Below are 17,720 nucleotides of genomic sequence, written 5' to 3'. Positions count from 1 at the left end.
TGACCTGCCTGAGGACAGGGTCAAAGGTAGATGCAAGCCCTCACCACCGAACCTTCGAAGTGTTCAAGGACAGTCACCGGGATGGCCAGAAGTAGGTAAGAGATGGTGCCAGCCACATTGCCCTCGGCATGTAATTATCTGCGAGACCTCCGTGACCAAACCGAAGGCGCCGTTGCACCTCCAGAGTGCTCTCCGTTCCTCCCCGACGGAGTAGTCTCTGTGCTGGACGGAATGCCAAGGAGCACCAGTCCCTCCTGAAGGTTAGTGACGTGACAACGTTGATTTTGGTACTCAAAGCTGAGGCCGAAGGGATACGTCCATCTGTACCTGATTTTGTTGGAGCGTAGTTTAGCCGTAATAGGTCTGAACAGTTGCCTTCGTGCCAGAGTCGCCGGGGCTACATCCTGGAAAATGTTGCATGAGAAGTTTTGGAAAGTGACCGTCTCTCGAGCTCGAGCAGCCTGAAGCACCGCGTCTTTGGTTTTATAAGAGTGGAATTTGGCCAGGATGTCTCTGTCTCCTCTTCTCCCCGTGTTGCAGAGCTCCCACTCGGTGGACCCGATCCAGTTTGATCTTGAGAGTCTGCGGGAACATGATCTCCGAGAAGAGGCCAACCACAAAAGCCTCCAGGTCCGGCCCTCTCCGCACCTTCTTCCAGGTCCCGTATGCGGAGGTTCTCCCTCCGAGCCCTATTTTCCAAGTCCTCTGCCTTCAGCTGCGACTGATGAAGTTGCTCCTGAAGCGTGTTCATTGTTTCCTGGAGTTCTGTGGAGAGTCGTTCTTGTTCTTGCTGATGCGACTCCAAATCAAGGACCCAAGTTCCGACCGAGTCCACATCTTGTTGTAGGGAGGAGAGGTGCTCTGTTAGATCGGTGCGCAGCTTGTCAATAGAGGATGTGATGTCCTGGCCGATATCTTTCCGAAGATCGGACTTGAAGTCTTTAAACATGGCCTGGAGTTCTGCTTTGGTGAGGGCCATTGCTGCGACGTCTGCGTCACCTCTAAGTGCCGCACACTTCTCCGCGGACGCGAAGAAATCTGAGACTTTGCTCGGCGTCTTGGTCATCGTCTTCTTAGGCTGCATAGAGTGTCACCACAGGGAGATGTCGCTGTCCATAGCACAGGGAGCCTTCCCCAGGCGGGGAGCAAATCACGGCTATATCTAGCCGGTCAGACTCTTCACCGCGCCGGTACGGAGCTTGAAAGCGCCTGCGAAGACTTTCAGGGAGACTGCCAGTACGGAGGATTCGGGATCGTGGTCGTCTCCGTCCTAAAGGACCCGGGGACGCAAGCACTCTCGTGCGGGATGTCCACTGGGCGAGGTGTAGCAGCAGTCACGGGCATAGGAGTAGGGCCCAGATCATAAGGCTGTCCGCAGTAATTGCTTCTTAGGGCCCCTTTGTTTGGGAGAGTCTAGGACCTGTAACCGCAGTGAACCCGCTGGTAAGTTAAGAGTAAGTGTCCCCAGTTCACAGCAGAGAGGAGGACACAGCCGAAGTTGTTGAGATAGGGCCCCTTTCTGCATCAGGAGATCGAAGCGGCGGCAGATGACTCATGCAGTCGCCCTCGTGGGAATCAAGGTGGCCGCCATTTTGAGGTCAGGCACTCCGGAGGATAGAAAGTGACCGCTGGGACAGCTGATAGCGGAGTGGGGGCGCCCAAATACCCCTAATCACGCTCCCGCTTGCCTTTTAAAACGCAGCCTTAGGGGGCAGTGGTCTCTGCGAGGCACGAACCGGCACCGCCGCGGGAGACGCAAAGAAGTTGCACCGCCATCTTGGAAAGCGCTCCGTCTCCGAGTCAGAACCTCCAGAAAAGATGTCGAGGTAGGGGCGATCCAAGCCAAGCGTCGCCTTTAACTGATGCCGCCCATCATCCCCCCCTGAATTCGACGCTCGGTGCAGGTGGGAAGCGTTGCATATGCCTCAGTCACCCCCCAGGACAGCGCGCAGACCGGGAGCCGAGACGGATCACGTATGATCGGCCATCTTGCCCGGCCACGCCCTCCTGGAAAGTGTTTTTTGAAGAGAAGATACTGTGGAGGGAATCATTAAAAAGATGCTAGATGCTCTATTTGGTTCAAAAATGCAATATATTGATGTTACAAGTGAAGGTTTGGTAAATGAATATACAAATGTGCAGAATCATATATATGCCATATTGTGATAAAATAAAATTCTAATTGGAGAACTGATCCTGATACGTACATATATTACACCACTGACTTTCCCCTTCAATGAAAGTAATGCCACTCTGAGATGGAAGGATGTTGCCACAGTTTTATTCCATTAAAACACTCTAGACCGGATGCGTTTCGGTTGTTCATCACCTTTGTCACCATATATTACCTACATGCGGTAGTTATAGTTAGGACCTAGTTTCCATAGGAAAAGCATTTTTTGACTTGCCTATAACATTGGTGTCATTTGACCAATCTTAATAAAACTATCCAAAAAGAGTGTCAAGGTAGGTTCTTGTTGTCAGGGAAAGTTTGGGGGAGATCCGTGCAGTGGGGGCCAAGTATTTGGGACGCGAAATAAGGATGCATTTGTAAAGATATTCCCATGGGAACATTTAGCCACAGCTACAGCTCGAACCGCTGAACGGACTTACACCAAATTTGGGCGGGAGGTAGACGTTGGTTCAATAGGCCTTTTGCCTATTTGGTGTAAATCCATTCAGTAGTTTTTACAAAATTTAAGCTGCAATTTACAGTGATATATCTGCCCGTGGATATTACGAGATGGTTTAGTGAGTAATTGTGAATGCAAGTGCAACCGGGAATGCTCTGATTGGCTGGATGGAACCTGAACAGAAAGTTGCGGCCACCATTTTATTGATTGGGAACGGTTGAGATAGTCTGACTCCATGTTTGAGAAATTGGGGAGTTAGTGACACATGTTATGTGTCCAAGCTTGATTTCTTTCAACGCGACGGCCAGCGTAACCCCCACCCCCCGTGTACCGTCACGAGGACATCGTGACTATCGCGATGTCTTTGCTAATATTGGGTAAAATATAAAATATATATATATTTGTACAAACTAGCCGGTGACTGTCACACACTTATGTACCTACTCACATATTCAATCAGACACTTTTACACCCATTCACATATTCACCCACCCACTTATATATCCAGTCACATACCCACTCAGATACTGATGTACCCACTGCCATACCCATTCAGGTACTACTGCATGCACTTTCAGAGTCACTTGGAAAGTGACACATGCATATATAGACCCACTCAGACACTCATAAACCCACTTACAGACCCACTCAGAAACGTATGCACCAGCTCATAGATTCAGTCACAGGCTTATGTACCCATTCACATACACAATCAGAGACTCATACACCTACTCACAGACTGATTCAGACACTTAGGCACCTACTCAGAGATCCCGTCAGACACTCACTCACCCAGTCTGAGACTCAGTCAGACATTCATCATCAACACAGACCAACTGAGAGACTTATTATTCCACTCGCACACCCACTTAGACATTGATTGACTCAGTCACAGATCCAGTCTGATAATTACGTACTGACTGACAGAGCAACTGAGAGACTTATACTTCCACTCATACATTCAGTGATAGAGAGATACACTCAGAGACATATGCAGCCAGTGATGCACTTACTGAAAGACTCATGAGTCTACTCTGATATCCACTCATAGACTTATATATGCAGTGAAAGACCCACTCAGAGACTTATGCATGTACTCACATTACCAGGGTGAATCATTTATAGAGATATTGATAAATGTTTTTATAGACTTTTAAATAGATAGTGATTTATCTAGTGTGATGGTTAGAATTAGTAAGATAGTTATAATTGTTTAATGTAGTGGTGGCTATTGAATTCCTGCTTTTGCTTTCCATTTTCACAACGTGTCCGGGGGGATGAAGATTACTGACGTCATCGCAATCTATGTAGTCACTGCGAAAACTGAAAATAGGTTTTAGAGATGGTTTTAATAGAAACTCTGTGAGCAATCCGAGGCAGTTAAGGGGAAGTGTCCCGAGAATCCCAACATGGCGACTGCGCTGCCCTGGCCCGTAAGTGAGGGTAGCGTTCCACAAAACCCAGCAGAGCCCAGAGGTCAATTTCCGGCAACCTGAGTTCAGAAGGGTGGAGCGACGACTGATAAGGAGCCGCCGTCAACAGAGCGGGGGAAGGAGGAAAAGAAGATGGACGAGTCGACAGAGACGCAGAAACCCGGAGGTAGCAGAGAAGTAGGCCGACTACGGGAAGGACCAAACGCATTGCGGGATGACAGAATCGTTTCCTGAGAGGAGGAGGAGGAGGACTGAGCTGAAGGAAACCACTCAGGGACCAACATTCACTGGTCCAGTACTTCCACGAGGGAAGCGGAGGCTGCGACTCCCTCCCCACTGCCGTGGAGGGTCATGGGTTCAGGCAAGTTCACCGCACACCTTTACCTTCACTAAAGGGCTGGTGGGTGGGTTTATGGATGGCACTGCCTTAACTTCACAACTGTACTCGTTCACTTAGGCACAACACAGGACAGGGCACTGGTAAAGGGTGCACACGAATCCCCTCTTTTTGGAGGTAGTTAGGGCCATAACTTGACCCTGTTTTGCTTTATTTTTCCAGTTCCCTCTTGAGGAGTCAACCCCAATGCCGTGGACAACAGGAGCAAGAGACGGGATAACAGCATCTGTCACTTTGTCGGACTTTACCCTCTGTTCAATTGGACCTCAGGATAGAGAATAAAGCCCAAAGACAAGGCACATATCCTTTGGTTTTGATAACCACAACCCTCGCCCCCAAGAAGTATTGGGACTAAAGATACACATAAACAACCCTGTCCCTGATTCCAGTGTCTTGTATTACGTAGGAAAGGGGGTCTAGGGATGTCCAGCACAACCAACCCATTACATGTGGTGTCAGAAGTGGGATCCAAGTGTATAAATCTGATTATGACCGTGAGGCATATAGACAATTGAGCAATGAACAATTTTACACGAAGGTTAGTGTCAATCCAGTTCCAGGTGCCATGCAAAATATTAGTATTCGCTTGGCACTCTTGTCTGAGTCCGAATACCAATATTTGAAAATAGTGTCACCAAGATCAGCATGCTTATACCTTCTACCTAAGGTGCACAAAAAAGAAAAATTTCCGCCAGGCCGCCCGATAATCTCGGGCAATGGTTCATTGACAGAACAGATGTCAGAGTTTGTGAATCTTTTCCTCAAACCTTTCGTATTCAATCTTCCTTCTTTTATTGAAGATACGAAAGATTTTCTGACTAAAATCGAAGACATACAGTGGGATGACTCCATGTGGCTAGTGACCATGGATGTCAAATCCCTTTGTACTTGCATTACAAATAATTTTGGGAGGATGGCAATTGATTATTTTTGATCAACTAGAAGTGCCACCTTTCTAGAACACAATGGCATGCTTTTAGAGATGATTGACATGATTTTATGTAACAACTTCTTTTTGTTCAATCACACTTGGTTTAAACAACAACAAGGCACAGCAATGGGCTCAAAATTCACACCATCCTATGTGAATTTATTCATGGGGTGGTTCGAAAAAATCTATGTCTGGTCCTATAATGCAAGTCTATGGACAAGTGATGTCCACTTCTGGTGTCGTTATATTGACGACATCTTCATGGTCTGGACTGGTTCAGAGGATGGCTTGAGACAGTTTTTTAATTATCTCAATGCAAATTCATTTAATGTACGCTTCAACTTAGATGTGGAGGTATACGTTAACCAAGGTAAATTGCTTAATTCCATGTATAGAAAAGAAACTGCAGTAAATAGCACACTCCATTGTGAGAGTGGTCATTCTAAAAGTACCAAGAATGCAATTCCCTTGGGTGAGTTGATCCGTGTTCGTCGTAATTTTTCTGATGACGCACATTTTGAAAGACACGCTATGGAGACAGTACAACGCTTTAAGCAAAGGGGGTACAAAGATCATGTGCTTAACCGAGCTTTTGAGAAAGTTCGTAATATGAATAAGAGGGATACACTTAAATCTAAGAGATCCCAGATATGTCAGAACAGAGATCGGTTGGCCTTTGTGACCACCTTCTCCCAACTGAATCCGCAAATTTATAAAACCTTGTTGAGACACTGGAAAGTTTTGATGGGGACACCAGGAGTGGGACCACTCCTGGGTGAAAGACCTGCCGTCATCTATAAAAGATCAGGGATTTTGCGTGAAGCACTCTGCCCTAGCTATACTGCCAAAAACATCAGCCCTCCACAGACGTGGCTCAAAAGTCCTAAAGGTTTTTATGTATGTGGAGACTGCAATGTTTGTCAGCTGGGTCTGAATAAAACATTGAGGTTCTCATACAATAGTGGTTTCATGCATGAAATAAAATATTTTTTGAACTTTGAAACCACATACGTGATATATGTGATAATATGCACTTGTAATAAGATCTATGTCGGGAGTACAGTACCACTGCTGTGAGTTCGTGTTTCAGGAACACCAACGTGCATGCATAAAGAAATGACAACACCAATGCATTAGGAGCCCATATATGCAACTCACAGCTATCTAAGATCAATTTTAAATTTCATGCAATAGATCATGTCCCCCTACACAGATGAGGGGGAAATAAAGAATTGCAACTACGCCGATTTAAGGCGGTTTGGATTTGCTAATTAAGGGCCACTATGCATGGGTTGAACTCTGACAATGAGATGCATTATTTTTTTAAACTGTATGAAGAACTGTTTCCATGTTACATTGATACTGATATTGTGCATCCTTTTTTGAGCACTAGTTATTGACTGCATGAATGCTAGAAACCTTATTTGTTTAAATCAGCCATCCGTATTACGGGTGGTCAGGGACTATGGGTTTCGTATGTCTGATTTCTCAAGTGTTTTTGCGGTTCATGGAAATGGATAGACTTATTATGCTTGTCTATCCATACCATGTAGTCCCATGTGCTACTCTTTTCCCCCTTTACTTTTTCTTTCATTGGTAGAGCATGATCAACTATATTCAAGTTTCATGTGTTTAAACTGCTTATTGATGAGTTGTCATTACTGTATATTGCCTCATGGGATACTCAAATTTGAACTTTTTGTATATTCTGTATATCCCTGTCCTTAATTTATATGCCTTGCAAGCCTGCAGATGTTCCTCTCTTTTGATGATGGTTAAATTCTTGAATATGTGTTTAATATTTGTATCATAAGATAATCCGACAATGCATTCATGTTATGAGCATAATTATGGTCATTGATCTGGAGAAAGTGTTTTAAAGGGTCTGTTTTACTTAATTGGTGATTTATCAGATCCTGCTTTTTACCCTTATGTATCATTTGCTTTTAAATTTCCCATCTTGGTGGTGGTTTCTCTGGTTTCCGCTATTTTGGTCTGCATATGACCTCTTTATATACAAACATACATATAAATAACCTCTCTTAGTTTCGAGGCCGCTTTGATCCCCACTGATATCTAATTAAATTCTCATATCAATGTTTCACCTTACGTGTAGAGTGTGAGTGTGTATTTTGAAATTGAGTGGTTAGTCAAATTTACGTTTGACTTCGTAGTTACGAGCTGGGTGGTGGTGTGAGGTATAATGCTCATGGTTCCCAGTATATCAGCTTTTGGGGGTTCGAAGATGCTATTTGTCGAGATGTTTTAATAAATACGTTTTTTTCATTGCGAATTTTTGTTTCATGTCCAGTACTTTTAATACTTAATTGTGAAAGACAGTTTGCTCGTTCTGTATGCTACGCCGTTCTTTTGACTCGCTTTGAATAGTGGTGAACGGGTAATTACTAGAGATTACTTTGTACTCTGTTTGCTGAGCATTATCGTGGAAATATTTGTTCGCAGGTGTAGTATTGAAGAAAGGACGCTCCAAGCCAGGTAGTTTACCACGTAGATTTATTTAGGTGGTAAATTAGATACATAGACAGGTAAAGTCAGAGTCTAAGTAGGTGCCCCACCAGGAGCAGCTTCACTGCTGCTCAGCCCTTCATCCAACTGATTCACGCACGCACACATTTCAAACACTAACATTCCATCAAGCAGTTATTCTGGCTGAGCAGCAGGATATCACAGCAGGATCGGAATATTTTTACTATATGATGATTATATACAGCGCTGACTATTTTTAATTTTTTTCCGTGCACATCGGGAGTGCACATGGTATTTTTCCGTGTGCCAATAAAGCATTATGTTAATTAAGGTGAAAAAGTTGTGCGTTATTTACGTACAGACGAGGCAGTAGATTGGCCTATAAAACACCACGTGAGATGTGCCTTTTTTTTGCGCAAAATTTGACCTGACAGACTGGTGAGTCGAGAGACCCGGTACAACATGGGGGCGTGATGTGAGTATTCCGGTATACATGGAGCCTGGCAACTGTAATTTTAGTTGTGATTGGACATATTTGTATGTTTACATGAGGCAGTGTGTTGTTTATGTGCAGCCATATTGGCATATGAACTTATTGTGAAAGGCACTTACATGCTCTACGGCTGTTGTTTTTTTTTTTATTCCTAGTGCTGAATATGACTGTTGTTACCACATTGGTTGTCACTTTTTTTCTTATGTGCCAATACGTTAGTGTATTTGGCCCATTTAGATTATACCACAACCATGACTGGTCAGTAATACGACCTTTTTACAAACGGTACGAGTGATGTTTGTTTTCTGTTTTCTATTACCGCATATGTGTGAATTATTGTCCAGATACGCGTTGCTGTTTTCTCACTTGTTCTTGTTTTCGATATAATATCTGGTGTTTAGGCACTTACATGCTTGCCTATAATCTAAAAAGCGTAACCACACGGACAATGTCCATGTTTTTTTTTCTTGTGTTCATAGTTATTAAACTGTATGCACGCCTGCTTGTGCACAATGTGCACTCCTGTTGGCGTAAATGTGTATGTCGGTCCTTTAAAAATTGTGTTTTCACTTATGTATATTCGCTCTGGAACCACAACGCACATTCACCATATCTTTGTCTTATGATGATTTGATAGCTTACGTGTAGATGATAATAGCCAAGTCACTTCATGTAAGGTGATTATAATAGTAATCACATGCACAATCTAATGGTTCCTGGGCATGAGTAATTCTTAGCGTTTAATTCTCTTTTATTGTTCTTCTGATATTATATTTTTGTATTGGTTACGGTATATCTGAGTGTTGCATACCATAGGATTCACCCATATTGCCTAGCTGATCGTTAGCAGTGGAAAGATAAGGAAGACTTGAACAGGTAATATCTGGATCCATAACCACTGTTGTCATCTCAACGGTTGTGAATATACAGTTATTGTAATTATGTGTTTAATATCTCACTCTATTCTTAGAATCACATTGGCAAAAGAATCTCTCTGGACTTACGTTGTGTCCATCTTACGTTCCCCTTCTCCGTTTCGTTGTCAGGTGCACTGGATACCTTTATTAATAAGGTACCTATGTTTTTGTGGCTATCTATCATTTTGGGGTGATGAAGATGTGCTATATAGCACAGCTCGAGTATTGATATAGTGCTTCTTATGTTTTCTTTTTCTGTTTCTTTTCTTTCACCGCAGCCTATACGTCTGTTTATTTTTACATCGGGAAACCAGTGTTATTACAGTTAAACTGAAGATTTGGTGAGGATATGAATTCTTATTTTTATTTGGCTTTTAAAATAAAGTCAGTTCTTAGTAATAAATCTGAATACCGTTCTATCTTCAGAAGGTTATGCCCCTATATCAGGGTAGAAATTGTGTATGTTCTTTATTTTATTTTTTTGTTTACTTTTCCGCTGTTTTCTTTTTCTCATCCGCTCGCACCTTCTTCTTTTTAGTGTTTTTTTTCCCGTCTCTCTCTCCCACTTTCTCTCTCTAAATCAATTTATAATGTTTTCATGTCTCTGTTACGTTTTTTATATTTGTCTTAAACTTAACATATTTCTTTCTTTACATGGAAAAATTTGAAATGCTCCCTATCTTGTGTTTTTTGCTATTTCCAAAATAATCGTTCTCTCACTGGAGTTTATTACTTTACTTCTGACCTTTCCTTTTCTCCCTACCTTTTTTTCATTTATTCTCTTCTTTCTTTTCCTGTTTTTAGGTTTTCACTATTGTGTGTTAATACATGTCACTTAGAAATAATAAGAAATATTTTTTTCTGTTGGAACAAACATTTGTCAAAGGTTTAGCCTGGTGTCCTTCTAATTATAGCATGTCACTAAACACAACTTAGCAGTGCTATAATTCAACAGGCACTTTATTTAAAGGACTTGCATGAAGGTTATGGAATGTCTGTTTTGATCATATTTATGTTATATTTACAGCCCTGAGGAAGCCCGTATCGGGCGAAACGCGTTGGCTGTCTCTTTGATCATCCTGTACAAAGAATACTGGCTGTTTTTGTTAACATCTTGTACCAAGAGGACATATTAAAAAAGGACTTTATTCACATTACTGAAGGACACGTGTCTCGTTTTGATGTATTGAAGCATTGTACAATTACTTCTATTGCTGCCTCTCTATTTGCTTGTTGTTGGAGTCAATCATTACACAGCTGGCAGGAGGCCAACGTCATTTGCAGCTAATCTTCGAACAGCAAACGAAGATGGCCCAGAAGGAGAGCGAAGCCCTACATTCAGCCCTGAAAGACCAAGCATCCCTTATGGCGACCAAACAACAGGTGCAGGACACGGCTATCCTGCGGTTAACAGACGCCATTTCAAGCACACGGGTGCACCCCAACGCACCGGGGAGCGTGCTATAAAAAGTTCAAGAGGGCGACAACCCCGATTACTTCTTCATAAACTTTGAATGGGTCGCCACCACAGCCGCCTGGCCACCAGAAAGGTGGGGACAATACATAGCCAGCCCCTTGTCGGGGGAACTCCAAGCCGCCTACCAGTCAGCTAATCCTGTGGGGACAGCTGCTTATCTGGATATAAAAAGGGCTATTCGGGCGAATTAGGTTGCAACCAGGAATATTATCGCAGTCGTTTCCGGAAGATAAAATGGACTACAGGAGATAATCCCCGGGCCTTATATTACTGGATACGAGACCTAGGAAACCGTTGGCTGCAACCCTCGTCTTCCTCCATGGATGACCTCACTGAGAAGGTCTACCCGGAACAATATTTAGAAGCACTCCCCCTCAATACAGGACATGACACCTATATAGGGCGACCTGTATCGGGGGTCTGTCTTGACAAGGTAGCATACCGCCGCTTAGCGCAGCGCGCTTCCTTTATTATTGCCGTTTTTAAATTACCTGTTTTCTATTTGTGTTATCTTTGTGTTTAGCTATTATACCTTGTTTTTAACAGTAGGGATTCCTTGCCCCCCTCACTCACACGTTAATCGGTCATCACCGCTGTTTGGAGCGGGTCCGGTTCCTTGGGTGGGGTTACTACCTCTTCTGCCGCCATCTTTGAGTGGGGTTGTTTTTGCACATTACCGGAGAGCGCTCTAGTGCACAGGCTCCACAGAGGGACACCTATTTAATGCTCCCTCAGGAGCGCAGCGGAATCGCGCAGCGGGCGCGCCTTCGCTTAGCCTGAGTCGTGCCAGAGTCCTGCCCGTCTGCGCCCATCCGCGACTGGACGTGCCGGACGTCCCGATCATGGCCGAATCCGGCCCTGCCAGGAGCACGGTGAGTGCGTTGATCTGCTACTCTAGGATGATTTAGGCAGCAGGTCGCCTGTTGCGATGCGGTTCCTGTGAGTCCATTGTCTGGCCCTTACCAGTGTGCATGTGGTAGGTGGGCGCTTTGTACTCCCGCTCTTCTGTGCTCTATGGGTAAGTTGCCAGAACCCAGGAGTAAATGTATTCCACGCACACTTAATATCTGGAACCTTAATGTCAGGCCGTTGGTGAATCACTACCAGGCCGTCCATGACTTGATTAAGGATGAGTCACCTGATATATTTTGTATCACAGAGACCTGGCTTCAGGGGGCTGATACAGTTATCCTTAACCTGGCTTTTCCACCCGAATATACGGTGTACACGCTTAATCGCCGTACTAGAGGGGGGGGGGATAGCGCTTGCTGTTAGATCTTGCTATCCCTGCGTCTGGAAAGGTTTAAAAATTGTAGGCTGCGAAAGTGCTTCTTTCCAGATCTCTATTAGCCCCCAGTTTTCTATCTCCGGCTCGGTAATTTATCGTCCGCCGGGTAGCGATGTGGCTTTTAGGAAGCCTCTTCCTGAGGCTATAGGTATGCTGGCCATGGGTTGTGCTAATTTTTCTATTTTAGGAGATCTGAACCTTCATTTTGAGAGTCTGACTACCCCGGCTATTAGTAGTACTCTGGCCGACTTGGAAGCCTTCCAACTGTCCCAACGGGTCTCCTTTCCCACTCATGTGGGAGGTCATACTTTGGACCCCTTCTTTTCCAACCTTACAGAGGCCAGGGTGTTAACTTCTACCCATCTTGCCTGGACGGACCATTTTCTGGTCAGGATCCAGTGCCAACTGTATGAGCCCCCCTCTAAACCTATGGCCAGAGTCGTCTCGAGGCGACACTGGAATAAACTCAGATTAGAGGATCTGTATCGTACTCTGTCTGAGGACCCACTTGGCCCGTTTGATAATGTCGAAATGGGCTACAACCTTTTCTGTGAGTGGATCACTCGTGCCTTGGATTCAATCATTCCGGTGACCCTGAGCAAATGTAGCTCAAGGGATCCTCCTAGTCCTTGGTACGATGGCTCTTTACGTACTTTAAAGAGTGCGTGCAGACGCGCTGAAAGAGAGTGGCGTAAAGCTTATGACACTGGTAAAAAAGTGTCATATCTTGCCACTATTAAAGTTTACCATCGAGCGGTCTGTAGAGCGCGTGCGGCTTTCTACTCTTCTGAGTTCCGCAACAGTCTTAACCCTTCCAAAGCAATTTTTAAAGCTCTCAAAGATTTGATGGCAAAAAAAGCCCCTATTAGTGATGTGGGTTCGTTTTCACAATGTGAGGCCTTGGCGAATTTCTTCGTGGCGAAGGTCCAAGCCATCCGTTGTACTTTTTCTACTTCTACACTGGATGTCGGACCTTCCCTTAGGCCCGAGGAACACATGGTCTTGTATACTCTCCCTTGTCTATCGCCCGAGAGTTTTAATCAACTGGCCCAACATATTAAGGGGTCGATTAGGATGGCGGGCGGAAATGGGTACTGTCCGCCATGGTTGTGGAAATTTAACTCCCGGCAGCGCCGCGGAGATTCCGCGGTTGGGATTAGGATAATCATGTCACGAAACTCCGACCGCGGCGGACGGATCATAACCAACACCGTCCGAGGTGGACGGAACACATCCAACTCCGTCCGCGGCGGACGGAGTCCAATGAACAACCACCGCCGCGGACGGAAATGACCGCGGAAAATAACACATGTACCGCCATACCTGTGAATACTCCGTGGCCGCAATTAGGATAAATCCGCCCGTACCACGGAAAGCACAGCCATCCACGTCCGCGGCGGAAAGAATGCAACGAAAAACACTGCATCACTGCGGAAGGCTAACACGCACAACATCCCTAGCGTCAAACAAATGTTAGAAAGTGTACCGCAAGTCCAAAGCAAACATACGAACATTGACAACGCCCCCCCATACACCAACACCAAGCACAAGCCACCATGACACGTCCCAAGTATCCAATAATGCACACTAGTCAACACGCCCACCTACCACCTGACTGCCAACAACCATTGAGACACGAGTATAAAATGACACCCACACACTACCACAATCCTTTGCATCACAGCATTGCTGCTAGCAAGAGGCCCAAATCGAGATACTGCTAACTCACATAGAAGACACACAACCACCACCCTACCACACCCACCACACAAACACCCACCACACAATTCCTACACATCACACACCACACACCTGCACCCCCCAACTCACTCAACTCACACACTGAGCACCACACACCATGGCACCCAAAAAAAAACCTAAATTCACGGAGACCGAGTTGAAGGTAATGGTAGATGAAATAATCTGTGTTGAGCCCCACATCTTCGGGGCCCAAGTCCAGCAGACGTCCGTGGCGCAAAAGAACCACATGTGGGACAGGATTGTCACTCCGGTGAATGCGTCGGGGACTGTGCCGAGGACGAAGCATGAAATTCAGAGGCGGTGGCATGACCTGAAGACCAGGGTGAAGGGCATCCGAGCGAAAAACAATGCAAGAGCCATTCTTACTGGCGGTGGAACACCCCCGGAGCCCATACCCTACACCGATTGGGAGCAGAAGGTGCTGGTGATACTACACCCAGAGAGCCTAGACGGACTTGATGAAGGAGAAGAGGCTGGTAAGTACAAACCAAGCACCACGATCAGCACGACATGGTCAGGCTCACACAACTGAGAAGAAACATCTCCTACGCCCCAACCCATGCACGTTGGACACCAACTCACAAACATGTACATGGCTCCCAACAGGCCCCCATGTTCACGGGGAGGGTGGTGGTGGTGGAGGGTGGTGTGTGTGAGAGGTCCAAACTACAACTCCCAACAGGCCCCCATGTTCACGGGGAGGGTGGTGGTGGTGGAGGGTGGTGTGTGTGAGAGGTCCAAACTACAACTCCCAACAGGCCCCCATGTTCACGGGGAGGGTGGTGGTGGTGGAGGGTGGTGTGTGTGAGAGGTCCAAACTACAACTCCCAACAGGCCCCCATGTTCACGGGGAGGGTGGTGTGTGTGAGAGGTCCAAACTACAACTCCCAACAGGCCCCCATGTTCACGGGGAGGGTGGTGGTGGTGGAGGGTGGGGTGTGTGGGGTGTGTGCGACAGGAAACAGAAATGTCTACAAATCTATATGAACATGTAATGTCCACATTACTGACCAGCTCTATCTTGTCCCTCAGGTGATCGTGAACTGACTGGGGAAACCAGTACCCGGCCGCCAGCCTCGCCTCCCACACATACAGGACTCTCTGGTGACGAGGACACAGGCAGCTCCGGTGCGGAGGATGGAGCGGGACCAAGCACACAGCCAGGGCCATCTGGCTCACAGGGACTCCCGGGACCGACCACCGTCGCATGTGTGACTCCAGCGACACCTGCCTCTGTGATCTGCAGAGTCCCCACCACCACCAGTACCACCAGTACCACCAGTACCACCAGTACCACCAGTACCACAACTCCTGCCTGTGCCACCCAGCCTAACCCAGCGCACGACGCTGGTCCATCGGCCTCACACCCAAGCAGGGTGAGTGGGCCACAAAGAGAGGCAACGGGACATCAGCCAATCAGGCAACCCACACACCGCCGTACAGAGGAAGGACAGCAACCCCATCCAGTGGCAGAGTCCCTACAAGCCCTTGCCAGGTGCCAGGCGTCATACGACCGGTCCCAGGCAAATGCAGATCGTGCACACCAGGACTCAGTGGACAACACCAACATGTTGCGCGAAATCTCTGGGTTCCTTGGCCAGATAGTGCACATCATGGGCCAGCAGGCAACAATGTGGAGGGAATGGGTTGGCCGGAACAACCCCCCCCCCTCCACCAATTGTCGTAGCGCCACCGCCACCGTCACCTCCACCTCCACCGCCACCGTCACCTCCGCCTCCACCGCCACCGTCACCTCCGCCTCCACCGCCACCGTCACCTCCGCCTCCACCGCCGCTACCACCACCTGTGCCCCTGGCGACGGATGTGGCCCATCAACAACCTGCCCCCCCAGCTGCCTCTGTTCCACCTCAGAGACGGAGGGGCCGGCCGAGGCTGGAAGTGGCGCCATCCACACGCTCCAAGAGGGGCTGCCAATGACAATGTCACTGCCTGTGCCAGACATTCACCCTGCTAAGTACCTGTCCCACATAGACAATCATTCCCACTGGTCTGCTGGACTAGCCTGACACCCCCCAATGTGGTGTCAGCACGGACATTTCATCTGCCATTACCTTCAACTCCAACTCCCTCCACCCCACTTACTTGTAAATATTCACCAGCACAAAAGCACAACCTGTAAATAAATTTCACTTACACACACAATGATGTTTTGCCTCCATGTTTATTCACATGATTGCCTTCAGAAACAGACGTAAACAGGTTCAGGGATCATAGTCGTACATGATCATGGTGCTGCGGGAGTGACCTAGGGAAAATCAGAGACAGCAAACACACGTCAGGAAACAGATTGACACACATCACAACACAATGCACAGCAACATTACACAAACTACAATCATCACAAAAGCATGGGATGAGAGCACACACATCATGGAGACTTGTATGTCCAAAGAAATGAAGACACACATATGCAACCATCACAAACAACACACAGCTGATGCACCCCACATCCACACAACACCAGCAAACATTCATGAGGCATTGTCAACCGCCACTAGAGGTAGATACTCACATTCAAGGGAAGTAGCGATCAATGAGCTGGTGCCTCTGGTCCACACCTTCCTCCTCACCACTATCCTCATCAGTCGACATGGGTGGGATGGGAGGCAGAGGAACTTCTCCGTCTTCAGGGTCCAAGAGCAGTTCAATGTCATTGCGTACTGCCAGGTTGTGGAGCATGCAGCAGGCAATCACGATCCTGCATACTTTTCCTGGTGAGTAAGGCAGGGCCCCTCCGGTCTTATCGAGGCACCGAAACCTAGACTTTAGCAGTCCAAAGGTACGTTCGATGACTCTCCGTGTCCTTCCATGTGCATCATTGTACCGCATTTCACCCGCTGTTGTAGGATTACGTAGGGGACTGAGGAGCCAGGGCCGGTTGGGTACGCCGAGTCGCCTATGTAGGGGGATGAGAGACACAAACATCACTACCGCTGTGCCCGGCCATGTACACAACCGCCGTGCCCGGCCATGTACACAACCGCCGTGCCCGGCCATGTACACAACCGCCGTGCCAGGCCGGGCCTAGGACGGCCGTGCCGGCCATGTCCACAACCGCCGTGCCGGGCCGGGCCTGGCACGGCGGTTGTGTACATGGCCGGGCACGGCGGTTGTGTACATGGCCGGGCACGGCGGTTGTGTACATGGCCGGGCACGGCGGTTGTGCACATGGCCGGGCACGGCGGTTGTGTACATGGCCGGGCACGGCCGTCCTTGGCCCGGCCGCTCCGGCCGGTGTACGGTGGATGATGCAATGTGACTGTAAGAGGGGACATGAACTGGCATGTCCATTGAGTACATCTAAAGGGTGTATAGGCCTGCACCTCCCCCGCTGAGTACGTGCACCGCCATGGTGGTGCCAGTGATAGAACATTGTTGCAACTGAAGCATCCGTGCCTGAAGCTTGCACGTGCGGTTGCCGATGTGTGCCCATGACGGTCCGTGCACATGCAGCCAATGGGAAGAGGGACGCTGGCCGCATATGGCCAATCGCAAGTAGCGGAAGCAGTGCACCGCAACAACAGGGCCAGTCATTGGCCCATTTCACGAACACGCTTCCAGGGCTGACCAATTGCTGACGACGTATGCCACTGACACGTGCTGAGGGCCCTATATATGTGTGTTGGCCAAAATGACACTTCCTACCCTGGGGACCAGTGCTGCCTGTTCACCTCGACCTGCTGCTGCTGCTGAGCTGACCACCGACTGCTGCCTGTGACCATCACCTCGACCTGCTGCTGCTGCTGAGTTGACCACCGACTGCTGCCTGTGACCATCACCTCGACCTGCTGCTGCTGCTGAGCTGACCACCGACTTCTGCTCTAGTGCCATACTCCGTGATCTTGCCATGTCGAGAGGCAAAGAGATCCGGTCTCGACCCTT

Source organism: Lissotriton helveticus, chromosome 4_1, assembly GCF_964261635.1.
Source record: "Lissotriton helveticus chromosome 4_1, aLisHel1.1, whole genome shotgun sequence".
Classification (NCBI taxonomy): domain Eukaryota; kingdom Metazoa; phylum Chordata; class Amphibia; order Caudata; family Salamandridae; genus Lissotriton; species Lissotriton helveticus.
Note: the sequence above shows the minus strand (reverse complement) of the source record.